General features: G+C 47.8%; 1 long non-coding RNA gene across 1 annotated transcript; it reads left to right on the forward strand.

The window, feature by feature from the left end:
- The first annotated feature begins 1,109 nt into the window (after positions 1-1,109).
- Positions 1,110-8,403, forward strand: LOC310891276. Its single transcript, XR_014577504.1, has 2 exons — positions 1,110-6,713; positions 7,099-8,403. It is a non-coding gene; the product is annotated as an uncharacterized lncRNA (long non-coding RNA).
- The last annotated feature ends 5,032 nt before the right edge of the window (positions 8,404-13,435 follow it).

Below are 13,435 nucleotides of genomic sequence, written 5' to 3' on the forward strand. Positions count from 1 at the left end.
CATCCCTTGTGGTGCCATTGCACTCTCAGGACTCACTGCACTGCATCCCCAGAGGTGCCAGTGCACTGTCTGGACTCACTGCAGTTTATCCCCAGTGGTGCAAGGGCACTCTCTGGACTCACTGCAGTGCATCCCCATTGGTGCCAGTGCACTCTCTGGACTCACTGCAATAAAACCCCAGTGGTGCCAGTGGAGTCTCTGGACTCACTGCACTGCATCCCCAGTGGTGCCAATGCACTCTCTGGACTCACCGGGGTGCATCCCCAGTGGTGCCAGTGCACTCTCTGGACTCACTGCACTGCATCCCCAGTTGGTGCCAGTGCACTCTCTGGACTCACTGCACTGCATCCCCAGTGGTGCCAGTTCACTCTCTGGACTCACTGCAGTGCATCCCTTGTGGTGCCATTGCACTATCAGGACTCACTGCACTGCATCCCCAGTGGTGCCAGTGCACTCTCTGGACTCACTGCACTGCATCCCCAGTGGAGCCAGTGCACTCTCTGGACTAACTGCAGTGCATCCCCAGTGGTTCCAGTGCACTCTCTGGACTCACTGCACTGCATCCCCAGTGGTGCCAGTGCAATCTCTGGACTCACTGCACTGCATCCCCAGTGGTGCCAGTGCACTCTCTGGACTCACTGCAGTGTATCCCCATTGGAGCCGGTGCACTCTCCGGACTCACTAAACTGCATCCCCAGTGGTGCCAGGGCACTCTCCGGACTCACTGCAGTGCATCCGCAGTGGTGCCAGTGCACTCTTTCGAGTCACTGCACTGCATCCCCATTAGTGCCAGTGCATTCTCTGGACTCACTGTACTGCATCCCCAGTGGTGCCAGTGTACTCTCTGGACTCACGGCACTGCATCACCAGTGGTGCCAGTGCACTCTCTGGACTCACTGCACTGCATCCCCAGTGGTGCATGTGTAGTCTCTGGACTCACTGCACTGCATCCCCAGTGGTGCCAGTGGCTCTCTGGACTCACTGCACTGCATCACCAGTGGTTCCATTGCACTCTCTGGACTCACTGCATTGCATCCCCAGTGGTGCCAGTGCACTCTCTGGACTCAGTGCAGTGCATCCCCAGTGGAGCCAGTGCACTCTCTGGACTCACTGTGTTAGTAATAGAAGAAGAAATAATACAATATTGTTTAGTATGTTACATTTGCGATGTACTGTTCCGAGGCTGCGCTTGGAAGATACAAAATATATGTGCAAGGGTAACATGAGAATGCACCAATTCATGATGAGGCGTAAGAAGGATTAAAAGAATGCTCAATTTGCAAGACATCTAGATAACTGGGGCTTCTTGGACTCTGGGAACTGGGTCAAACCAACCTTGCGGTTTGGACTGAGACCAAGGGCTCAGAGAGCATGCGTGAGAAGGAAAGGTTAAAAAGTTCAACTCTGATGAAGACATCTTACTTCATCCCGACGACCACCCGGACGACCACCAGAGAGTGATACGCAAGCGCGGAAGGACTGATAAGATAATTAGCATACGAAGCGAGGCTAGGTGGAGCTAGGAAATGAATATGCATAGATGAGTTGTGAAACCTAATGCATATGTAGTATCTTAGGAGATAAAAGAGAACTAAGAAAACAAATCAGACGAAGTTAGATTTGGGCAGGCATGCCCCTAACTTCCAGCGCCTAATAAAGCACCTTCATATAATCACTTTGTGGATTATGTGTCTTCATGAACGCTAACATTTTGGCGACCCAGGTGGGACCTCGTGGGCACTGCTGAGGCGGCTCGCGAACTGATCACGCTCCAGCCGGCACCGAGGAGTTTCTCGGGGAGCCATCGGCCGCGACCGACCCCCGCTGCTCACAACGTACCTCTGAAAGGGTAAGAAAAAGGTGCTTTCTGGTAATCGGTACCGATCTGGTCTGGGAGCCTGCCGGTCAGACGCGGCGAAAGCCACGCACGGTTGGGCTAGGGAATTCCCGTGGTAAGCCTAGGCGCCGTCCGTCAGACAGTCGCGAAAGCGCTGCAGGTTCGGCATCAGTGGTCTGGTTTTGCTGCAGGCTCAGCATCTGGTTCGGTTCGGTAAAAGCTATAGCTGATAATGGAAAAACTTAAAAGTATTCTGGGCGGTAATGCTTCGGTACCGCGATCCTCCCCTTTGGGCTGTTTACTAGCACACTGGAAGGAGGGGTGTTTCGGGCAGGAGTTACGAAAGGGTAAACTGGTTGATTACTGTAATGTTTGGTGGCCACAGTATGAACTAGAAGATCAAGAAAGTTGGCCAGAAAACGGAACCTTACAGTACAATACTATCTTACAATTAATGTTATTTTGTGAGCGAGAGTGCAAGGGGCCCCTCTGTGTGATTGCGTGATTGTGTTGTGAGTGAGACGCAGCATCGCTGCGAAGCGAGTGCGGAGTTCCGATCCGCGGTTCCGTATTCTCCGCGAGGGGAGCGGCCGGAGACGAACGAAGCGCATGACAGACCGAAAAGAAGTGCTGCTTTATCCAAATGTTGATTGGTGGTGCCCAATACACGGGTCCGGTGGTGCATCTTGCAATCCTATTTCGTTCTTAAATGTTTTGAGTGTGACAAGGAGGAAGGTGGGAGCATTATCTAAGTAACAGTTTAAAAGTTTCGGTATATTCGCGGTGGTGTTCGGTCAGTTTCCCAAGTATCGGGGGAAGGGGGCTGACTGATTATCAAAGCGGTAGAATGGAGAGCCACTTCTTTGGTGGTTCGGGCCTGAGCCCTGGGAATTTGGTAAGAAGGGGGAGAGCGAATTTATTTAGGCCTCAATACCTTTTAAACCCCCGTCTTGATGGATACACAGGAGTGATTCCTTGTTTTGTGTAGGCTTACTAACAAAGTGCATGAGAAAAATTAGCATTTGGCTTGAAATTCGGTCTTATTGAAATGTAAATTTTGTGGAAAAGGTGGTATTGTTTGTCTAGAAGACGGAAGGCTGAGTGCTTCAGGTGTTTTTCCGAAGTCCTGTGGATTTACGATTGGAACGGGGGTCATTAATAATCTGAAATAGTGAAGTTTGTATGTGGAGTTTAATCCCAGAGAATTGGGACATTTGAGAAGACTAGGAAAACATAGTAAAAACCTGCAATAAAAAGGTTTGCGTGGAAATTGAAACAAGGGACAGTAATTAATATAAATAAATAAAAGGGAATGGGAAATCAAGGAAATGGGTAATATCCAAAACAAAGACGTTTTAAAGAAAGCCTCCTTGGGTGTATATTGGCACATTGCAAGGATATTGTCGGAAGGGGGAGTGGGGGGGGGCGCGGAAAGCAAGAGGATTTCCACTAAGTATTGCAATCAATTGTGGCCACTATATAAACTAAATGGCCACTTTATGGATCAATTGTTTTTGAGGAGAGAAGGAAAATAGGATGAAATGTTGTATACTGATATGTTGTTTCAGCATCTTGGAGGGAAAAGGTATGGAATTAAGTTGGCCCCTGACTGAGCCTTTGGTGTTGGCATTAGAAAAGTACAGGCTGGAGGAAGATAAAGGAAGTGTTAAAAGGGTTGTTGAAGGTGTTAAAGGCTGTGTGGCATGTAGTATTTAACAGAGCTGTTTGAAGTTGAATGAGCAGGGAAAGAGGATGTAGGAATGTTAATAGTTCTGCCTCAACCCGAGGCTGAGATCTCAAAATCGCGGTGTGAGCCCTCTGGGGCAGAGGGACCATGATGGGTCCGGGAGAGTTGTCATGGAAACAGAAAAGCAGCTAACTCTTAAAACAACCTGAGTTCCTGTGTGAGCTCAGATTGCCAATGGGACCGCTCAGGGAACTTCCAACCATTGCATTCCCCTGACCGACTCCCCCCCCCCCCCCCCCGAGACCCTTACCACCCCGGAAATTATGTAAATACCAAAATCTGGTTAAATTGGGAATTGAGAATCTGTTCCAACAAGGTCCAAAAGAAAACCCTATGGAATTTTTGAATTTTTGGACCAACTTTGAAATGCAATGGAAAAAAAAAAAAAAAAAAAACCAGAAAATTTGGACCTGGCTTCAGAAAACAAACAGAGGCAATTGGCTAGCCTCTTTCTAGGGCAATCAGCCCCTGATATCAGAAAGAATTTGTCTTAGGCTGCAGGATAAACTTACAACAGTCAGAAATGACGGGGACCTGGGGCATCTACCCTAGCAGGTCCACTAGTTGAAATAAAGCTAGGAAACGAAGAGAGAGGCTTGAATTTTTTGTTGTTGTTGGTTACAGGAGCTTCTTTCTCTGTGTTAATTAGTCTGTAAATGTAATAGAAGCAACATATTCAGTGTTAAATAGTTTAAAAGGACGATTGGGAACTAAGACAACTACAATAATTGGAGCCACAGGGAAGGAGGAGGAACGGCCATTCTTACAACCCCTTGATTTGCGTTTTGGGGGTAAGGAACTAACCCATGAATTTTTGTATGTACCAGAATGCCCGATTCCACTCTTGGGACGGGATCTATTAGCTAAATTAGATGCAACAATAACCTTTGAGGATGGAGAATTAATAATGAAGGTACCTGAGTCCAAAGTAGGACAAATCCTAATGATCAAAGATAAACCCTTTGTTAATATTCCAAGAGAAGTAGAAAATGCAGTTATACCAACAGTATGGGAAACAGATATACCAGGGAAGTTGAAACTGGCACAACCGGTAAAGGTGGAATTAAAGGAAGGAGCCAAACCTGTTCGAATCAAACAATATCCACTTAAGATAGAAGCTAGGCAGGGGACAGTGAAAATTATTGACAAATTTCTCAAACATCAGATTCTGGAAGAATGTAAATCGGAATACAATACTCCAATTTTTCCAGTAAGGAAGCCGAATGGTGAGTATAGATTGGTACAAGATCTTAGAGCAATAAATGAAATAACAAAGGACATTCACCCGGTAGTGGCTAATCCTTACACATTGTTAACATCTGTGAGAGAGATATATAAATGGTTTACTGTGATAGATTTAAAGGATGCCTTCTTTTGCATACCTCTTGATAAAGATAGTAGAAAATTATTTGCCTTCAAATGGGAAAACATATTGAAGTTTTTGTACCACATATGGTAACAACTGTTTTAGAACAAAAGGGGGGCCACTGGTTATCACCCAGCCGAATGATGAAATATCAGGCAATACTAACTGAACAAGATGACGTAACCTTGAAAACAACTAACCTGTTAAATCCAGCAGTATTTCTAGGAACTGTTCCAGAAGAAGGACCGTTGGAACACAATTGTGTGGAAATAATTGAACATACCCATGCGAGCCGCGAGGATTTGAAGGATGTACCCCTTGAAAGGTATGACTGGGAACTTTTTACTGATGGTAGTAGTTTTGCGGAGAATGGAACACGATATGCAGGGTATGCAGTAACAACCCTGAAGACAGTGATCGAAGCAAAACCTTTACCACCTGAAACATCAGCACAGCGAGCGGAACTGATAGCCCTACCTCGAGCACTGGAACTGAGTAAAGGAAAGATGGTAAATATTTGGACAGATTCAAAGTATGCTTTTGGAGTAGTCCATGTTCATGGAGCATTATGGAAAGAAAGAGGGCTGTTGTCCTCACAAGGAGCCAATATAAGATATCAAGAGGAGGTGTTAAATTTGATAAATGCGGTACAAAAACCAAAACAAGTGGCTATTATGCACTGTAAAGCTCATCAAGGAGGAACCTTGAAAATATCAGAAGGGAATCGGCTGGCAGATCGAGCAGCTCGACAAATTGCTCGGGAGGTGTGGAATGTAATGGCTTTGGTACCACTCAAGGTAGGCCCCACTTGTCTTAATCTTCCCAAGGAACCAAGATATTCACCAGAGGATGAGAAATTAGCAAATCTCCTAAAGGCCCGAAAGAACTCTGATGGACGGTATGTAACTGCTATGGGCCAGGTAGTAATACCCCCCTTGGTGATGCGAGAAATACTTCAGACAAGACATAATGAGTGTCACTGGGGTGCAGAGGCAATGGTAACATTTTAAAACGTAGCATTATCTCTACACATATGTTAACAATGGCAAAATCAGTAATGTCAAAGTATGAGATTTGTCTGAAAAATAATCCAGTAGCAAGAAAACATGCTGAAATGGGAAGAGTTAGAGTAGGAATAGAACCAGGAGATTACTGGCAAGTTGATTTTGTAGAGTTACCTAGGACTAGGGGATGTAGGTATTTGTTAGTAGGGGTTGACACCTTTTTCAGATGGCCAGAAGCCCTTCCCTGTCGCACCAATCAAGCTAAAGAGACAGTAAAATGGTTACTGCGGGAAACCATTCCGAGGTTTGGGGTACCATTAGGAATATCCTCGGATAGGGGGCCTCACTTTGTTTCATCTGTGGTTAAAGACGTAAGTCGGCTATTAGGAATTTCTTGGAATTTACATACTGCATGGAGACCCCAATCTAGTGGACAGGTAGAAAGGATGAACCAAACTCTAAAGGGACAGATCAGTAAAATCTGCCAGGAAGCCAAAATACAATGGCCACAAGCTTTCCCTATAGCTTTACTGAGAATAAGGATAAAGCCAAGGAGTGGAATGTCAGTAAGCCCATACGAGATTACGTATGGAAAGCCTTATGAATCCCCAGAACCAAATCCTAATATGCATATAACAGGGAGCCAGGATGTTTATAATTATATATTGTCTCTTGGTAAAACTTTAGCTCAACTTCGAAGTGTTCTGGTGTGGAACCGACCGTTGGCACTGGAAAATCCTGTCCACGACATTCAGCCAGGTGACCAAGTGTACATTAAAAACTGGAATGAAGAACCCCTGAGAGAACGGTGGGCCGGACCTTATCAAGTATTATTGACTAGTTTTAAAGGTAGAAGGGGTGGATGCTTGGATTCATTATACTCGGGTGAAAAAGGTTCCCGAATTTTGGTCAGTGCGAGCAATCGGAGATACAAAACTACAGATGAAGCGCGTATAACCATACAATGTTGGGGTTCTTAACAACAGTAACGATAACAGTAATTGTTTTGTGTAAATACCTTGTAATTGGGTTCCTAGAAATACCAGAAAAATATAAGAAAGAGGAAATATTCAGAGGAGAAAATGTTACTTTGGAATGTGGAATGCACAACGATAAACCAATAACAATTAGCTCTCTACAGGAGGTGGTCTGGGAAAAAATAAATGACTCCGGACAGAGCCAGGAAATATACGTAGACACAACCAGGGACAATACAGGATTGAAGGCTGGATGGAAGGGGAAGGCATACGTAAGTAAAACCATAGAATTGGGCCAACAGCTGAGAGGAGCTACCACCTGAACCCTGTTTAGTGTTACTAAAGTCAACAAAGGAAATTACCGGTGCGTGGTAACACATGAAAATAGCACAGATTACGGGATAAGAGAAATATTGGTATATCCGAAATTGGATAAAGGAATATTGGTAGCCCACGGAAAAGGATCTAGAAGAAAAAGAGAGGGCCAGGTACCATGGACACAAGTGGTACAGATCCCACACAGGCAACCGTCAGAGAATTTACTGGTAGGATTGATTAAAGATTTTGCCATAACGAAAGGAACTGATAGAATTACTGCTTGTTTGCCCATCCCAAAAGCAACAGGGGACCCGCTTGAGTGGGGTATAACCACCTGCCACTGCCCCAAGTAAAAGGAAATGAAACAATTCAATGTAAAGAAGTGAAAGTTCTAGAGAGGATAAATGTTACACAATACTATAGGAAACTGAGCCCCCCAACATCAAGGTCTGAATGTGAAAAGAAGAACTACCATTTCATAACAATAGGCAGATTTAAGAATGTGGGACAGTGTTATTACGACGAACTACGTGTAGTAGAAGGAGTTAGAGAAAAGATTGTTTGGGAATGTCAAGAGAAAAATAAGCCAAAAGGAATGAAAGGGTGGGATAGTGATTGGACAGTAAGTTTATTGCAGAAATTCCAGTATGGAGGGAATACATCATGGTGTATTAAATGGCAGGGAAAGCAGAATGGAACTGATCAGTTTTATACAGTAAGCCGGGTTGACAGTAGTGGTAGACAAGAGTCAACAAAGGTAGCTTGGTGGACTTGTGAGAAGAAATATACTTGCGACAGTAATAATGAAGATATCGAGCACTTACTTCCGGTATTGATAGCTCTTAGGGCAGGATATGCTTGCCGAGGAATTAAGTACAATTCGGAAAGAAATAGCCAGGCTAGTCAAGTCGCAGTGGATTGTAGCTATAGTACCATAAAAAGTCCAGGACAATTTGTATGGGCAGCCAGTAATGGAACTTGGACTACACACCCACCGATAGATGGGGAAGTAAAAGAAATAACTCTAGGACTCCCTCCCCACACTGCGTCCAATATGGAAAAAGTCTCCTTTTAAGGGAAAGTTGGAAACCCTACAAATTAGTAGGGCAAAAAGAAGTTTAGAAGAAGGGGAAGATGAAGATACATGGCATGAACCCTCGGATGGAGTAAAATTCAGTTGGGCGTTAGAATCTCTATTTGCACAGGTAGCTACTTATCGAAATAGGGAAATGATTTATAAACTTACAGGACAAGTGAGTAGGCTTGCGAGAGCCACAAAAGAAGGCTTTAGAGACCTTAATATCCAACTACAATCTACAACTAAAATGGTGCTACAAAATCGATTGGCATTAGATACACTGTTATTAAAGGAACATGGAGTATGTGGATTTCTAAAAGATCGTATTGATCATTGCTGCATCCACATTCCAAATGTGACTATTGATGTAGAACATGACATAGAACAACTGGCTCGAGTGGAACAAGATGCAGAACAGGAAGAGAAAGATATGACAACAAGCTGGTTGGATAAAATTTTTAGTGGATGGAATATTAGTAATTGGGTTAAGTCCTTACTGGAGACAATAATTATATTGGTGATTGTAGGGGTACTAATTTGGTTAACATTTATAATGCTGAAAAGTCTGATTCTAAGGAAGACAACCTGGAACCGGACAGTGATGCAAACTATTGCTCGGCAAATGGAACCACATCCTCAATATCCTCCACCGGCATCTAACAACTTTGGATTTCAGAGAAAGAATCTGAGGAACCCAGGAGGTGAAATGGAATGAAAACCAAATAGACAAGATCAGTTTCAGATCAAGTGAACCCAACCAGAAGAGCGAATGTAACATAAAGCAGAAGTGGTGGACTTATGAAATGTTGTGATAATCCTAATCTTTGTAATTTCCTTGATTCTTAATGATGTAATTTTCCATGATTATATTATTGGTGAGCACTGAGTGTAAAATATTTTAGTTAGTTAGTGAAAGCATTTGCCCTCCTCGAAAGGAGTGAAATGCTTTCAAAGGGGGGAAATGTTAGTAATAGAAGAAGAAATAATACAATATTGTTTAGTATGTTACATTTGCGATGTACTGTTCCGAGGCTGCGCTTGGAAGATACAAAATATATGTGCAAGGGTAACATGAGAATGCACCAATTCATGATGAGGCGTAAGAAGGATTAAAAGAATGCTCAATTTGCAAGACATCTAGATAACTGGGGCTTCTTGGACTCTGGGAACTGGGTCAAACCAACCTTGCGGTTTGGACTGAGACCAAGGGCTCAGAGAGCATGCGTGAGAAGGAAAGGTTAAAAAGTTCAACTCTGATGAAGACATCTTACTTCATCCCGACGACCACCCGGACGACCACCAGAGAGTGATACGCAAGCGCGGAAGGACTGATAAGATAATTAGCATACGAAGCGAGGCTAGGTGGAGCTAGGAAATGAATATGCATAGATGAGTTGTGAAACCTAATGCATATGTAGTATCTTAGGAGATAAAAGAGAACTAAGAAAACAAATCAGACGAAGTTAGATTTGGGCAGGCATGCCCCTAACTTCCAGCGCCTAATAAAGCACCTTCATATAATCACTTTGTGGATTATGTGTCTTCATGAACGCTAACAACTGCACTGCATCCCCAGTGGTTCCATTGCACTCTCTGTAGTCACTGCGCTGCGTCAACCAGTGGTGACACTTCACTCTCTGGACTCACTGTGCTGCATCTCCAGTGGTGCCAGTGCACTCTCTGGACTCACTGCAGTGTATCCCCTGTGTGTGCCAGTGCACTCTGTGGACTCACTGCACTGCATCCCATTGGTGCCAGTGCACTCTCTGGACTCACTGCACTGCATCCCCAGAGGTGCCAGTGCACTCTCTGGAATCACTGCACTGCATCCCCTTAGGTGCCAGTGCACTCTCAGTACTCACTGCATTGCATTCCCAGTGGTGTCAGTGCACTCTCTGGACTCACTGCAGTGAATCCCCACTGGTGCCAGTGCACTCTCTGGACTCACTGCACTGCATCCCCAGTGGTGCCTGTGAAGTCTCTGGACTCACTGCAGTGCAACCCCAGTGGTGCCAGTGTAGTCTCTGGACTCACTGCACTGTAACCCCAGTGGTGCCAGTGCAATCTCAGGACTCACAGCAGTGCAGCTCCAGTTGGTGCCAGTGCACTCTCTGGACTCACTGCACTGCATCCCCAGTGGTGCCAGTGCACTCTCTGGACTCACTGCAGTTCATCCCCAGTGGTGCCATTGCACTCTCAGGACTCACTGCAGTGCATCCCCAGTGGTGCCAGTGCACTCTCTGGACTCACTGCACTGCAAACCCAGTGGTGCCAGTGCACTCTCTGGTCTCACTGCACTGCATCCCCTCTGGTGCCAGTGCACTCTCTGGACTCACTGCACTGCATCCCCAATGGTGCAAGTGCACTCTCTGGACTCACTGCACTGCATCCCCAATGGTGCCAGTGCACTCTCTGGACTCAGTGCACTGCATCCCCAATGGTGCCAGTGCACTCTCTGGACTCACTGCACTGCATCCCCAGTGGTGCATGTGCAGTCTCTGGACTCACTGCACTGCATCCCCAGTGGTGCCAGTGGCTCTCTGGACTCACTGCACTGCATCACCAGTGGTGCCAGTGCACTCTCTGGACTCACTGCACTGCATCCCCAGTGGTGCCAGTGCACTCTCTGGAGTCACTGCACTGCATCAACAGTGGTGCCAGTGCACTCTCTGGACTCACTGCAGTGCATCCCCAGTTGTGCCAGTGCACTCTCTGGACTCACTGCACTGCATCCCCAGTGGAGCCAGTGCACTCTCTGGACTGTCTGCAGTGTATCCCCATTGGAGCCGGTGCACTCTCTGGACTCACTAAACTGCATCCCCAGTGGTGCCAGTGCACTGTCTGGACTCACTGCAGTGCATCCCCAGTGGTGCAAGGGCACTCTCTGGACTCACTGCACTGCGTCAACAGTGGTGCCAGTGCACTCTCTGGACTCATTGCAGTGCATCCCCAGTGGTGCCATTGCACTCTCAGGACTCACTGCAGTGCATCCCCAGTGGTGCCAGTGCACTCTCTGGACTCGCTGCACTGCATCCCCAGTGGAGCCAGTGCACTCTCTGCACTCACTGCACTGGATCCCCAGTGGTGCCAGTGCACTCTCTGGTCTCACTGCACTGCATCCCCTGTTGTGCCAGTGCACTCTTTGGACTCAATGCAGTGCATCCCCACTGCTGAGAGTGCACTCTCTGGACTCAGTGCACTGCATCCCCAGTGGAGCCAGTGCACTCTCTGGACTCACTACAGTGCATCCCCAGTGGTGCCAGTGCAGTCTCTGGACTCACTGCACTGCATCCCCAGTGGTGCCAGTGCACTCTCTGGACTCACTGCACTCCATCCCCAGTGGTGCCAGTGCACTCTCTGGACTCACTGCACTGCATCCCCAGAGGTGCCAGTGCACTCTCTGGACTCACTGCAGTGCATCACCAGTGGTGCCAGTGCAGTCTGTGGACTCACTGCACTGCATCCCCAGTGGTGCCAGTGCACTCTCTGGACTCACTGCAGTGCATCCCCAGTGGTGCCAGTGCACTCTCTGGACCCACTGCAGTGCATCTCCATTGGTGCCAGTGCACTCTCTGGACTCACTGCACTGCATCCCCAGTGGTGCCAGTGCACTCTCTGGACTCACTGCAGTGCATCCCCAGTGGTGCCAGTGCACTCTCTGGACTCACTGCACTGCATCCCTTGTGGTGCCATTGCACTCTCAGGACTCACTGCACTGCATCCCCAGAGGTGCCAGTGCACTGTCTGGACTCACTGCAGTTTATCCCCAGTGGTGCAAGGGCACTCTCTGGACTCACTGCAGTGCATCCCCATTGGTGCCAGTGCACTCTCTGGACTCACTGCAATAAAACCCCAGTGGTGCCAGTGGAGTCTCTGGACTCACTGCACTGCATCCCCAGTGGTGCCAATGCACTCTCTGGACTCACCGGGGTGCATCCCCAGTGGTGCCAGTGCACTCTCTGGACTCACTGCACTGCATCCCCAGTTGGTGCCAGTGCACTCTCTGGACTCACTGCACTGCATCCCCAGTGGTGCCAGTTCACTCTCTGGACTCACTGCAGTGCATCCCTTGTGGTGCCATTGCACTATCAGGACTCACTGCACTGCATCCCCAGTGGTGCCAGTGCACTCTCTGGACTCACTGCACTGCATCCCCAGTGGAGCCAGTGCACTCTCTGGACTAACTGCAGTGCATCCCCAGTGGTTCCAGTGCACTCTCTGGACTCACTGCACTGCATCCCCAGTGGTGCCAGTGCAATCTCTGGACTCACTGCACTGCATCCCCAGTGGTGCCAGTGCACTCTCTGGACTCACTGCAGTGTATCCCCATTGGAGCCGGTGCACTCTCCGGACTCACTAAACTGCATCCCCAGTGGTGCCAGGGCACTCTCCGGACTCACTGCAGTGCATCCGCAGTGGTGCCAGTGCACTCTTTCGAGTCACTGCACTGCATCCCCATTAGTGCCAGTGCATTCTCTGGACTCACTGTACTGCATCCCCAGTGGTGCCAGTGTACTCTCTGGACTCACGGCACTGCATCACCAGTGGTGCCAGTGCACTCTCTGGACTCACTGCACTGCATCCCCAGTGGTGCATGTGTAGTCTCTGGACTCACTGCACTGCATCCCCAGTGGTGCCAGTGGCTCTCTGGACTCACTGCACTGCATCACCAGTGGTTCCATTGCACTCTCTGGACTCACTGCATTGCATCCCCAGTGGTGCCAGTGCACTCTCTGGACTCAGTGCAGTGCATCCCCAGTGGAGCCAGTGCACTCTCTGGACTCACTGCACTGCATCCCCAGTGGTGCCAGTAAACTCTCTGGACTCAGTGCAGTGCATCCCCAGTGGTGCCAGTGCACTCTCTGGACTCACTGCACTGCATCCCCAGTGGTGCATGTGTAGTCTCTGGACTCACTGCAGTGCATCCCCAGTGGTGCCAGTGCACTCTCTGGACTCACTGCACTGCATCCCCAGTGGTGCCAGTGCACTCTCTGGACTCACTGCAGTGCATCCCCAGTGGTGCCAGTGCACTCTCTGGACTCACTGCACTGCATCCCCAGAGGTGCCAGTGCACTCTCTGGACTCACTGCAGTGCATCACCAGTGGTG

This window comes from Anser anser (genome assembly GCF_964211835.1).
Source record: "Anser anser genome assembly, contig: HAP1_SCAFFOLD_317, whole genome shotgun sequence".
NCBI lineage: Eukaryota > Metazoa > Chordata > Aves > Anseriformes > Anatidae > Anser > Anser anser.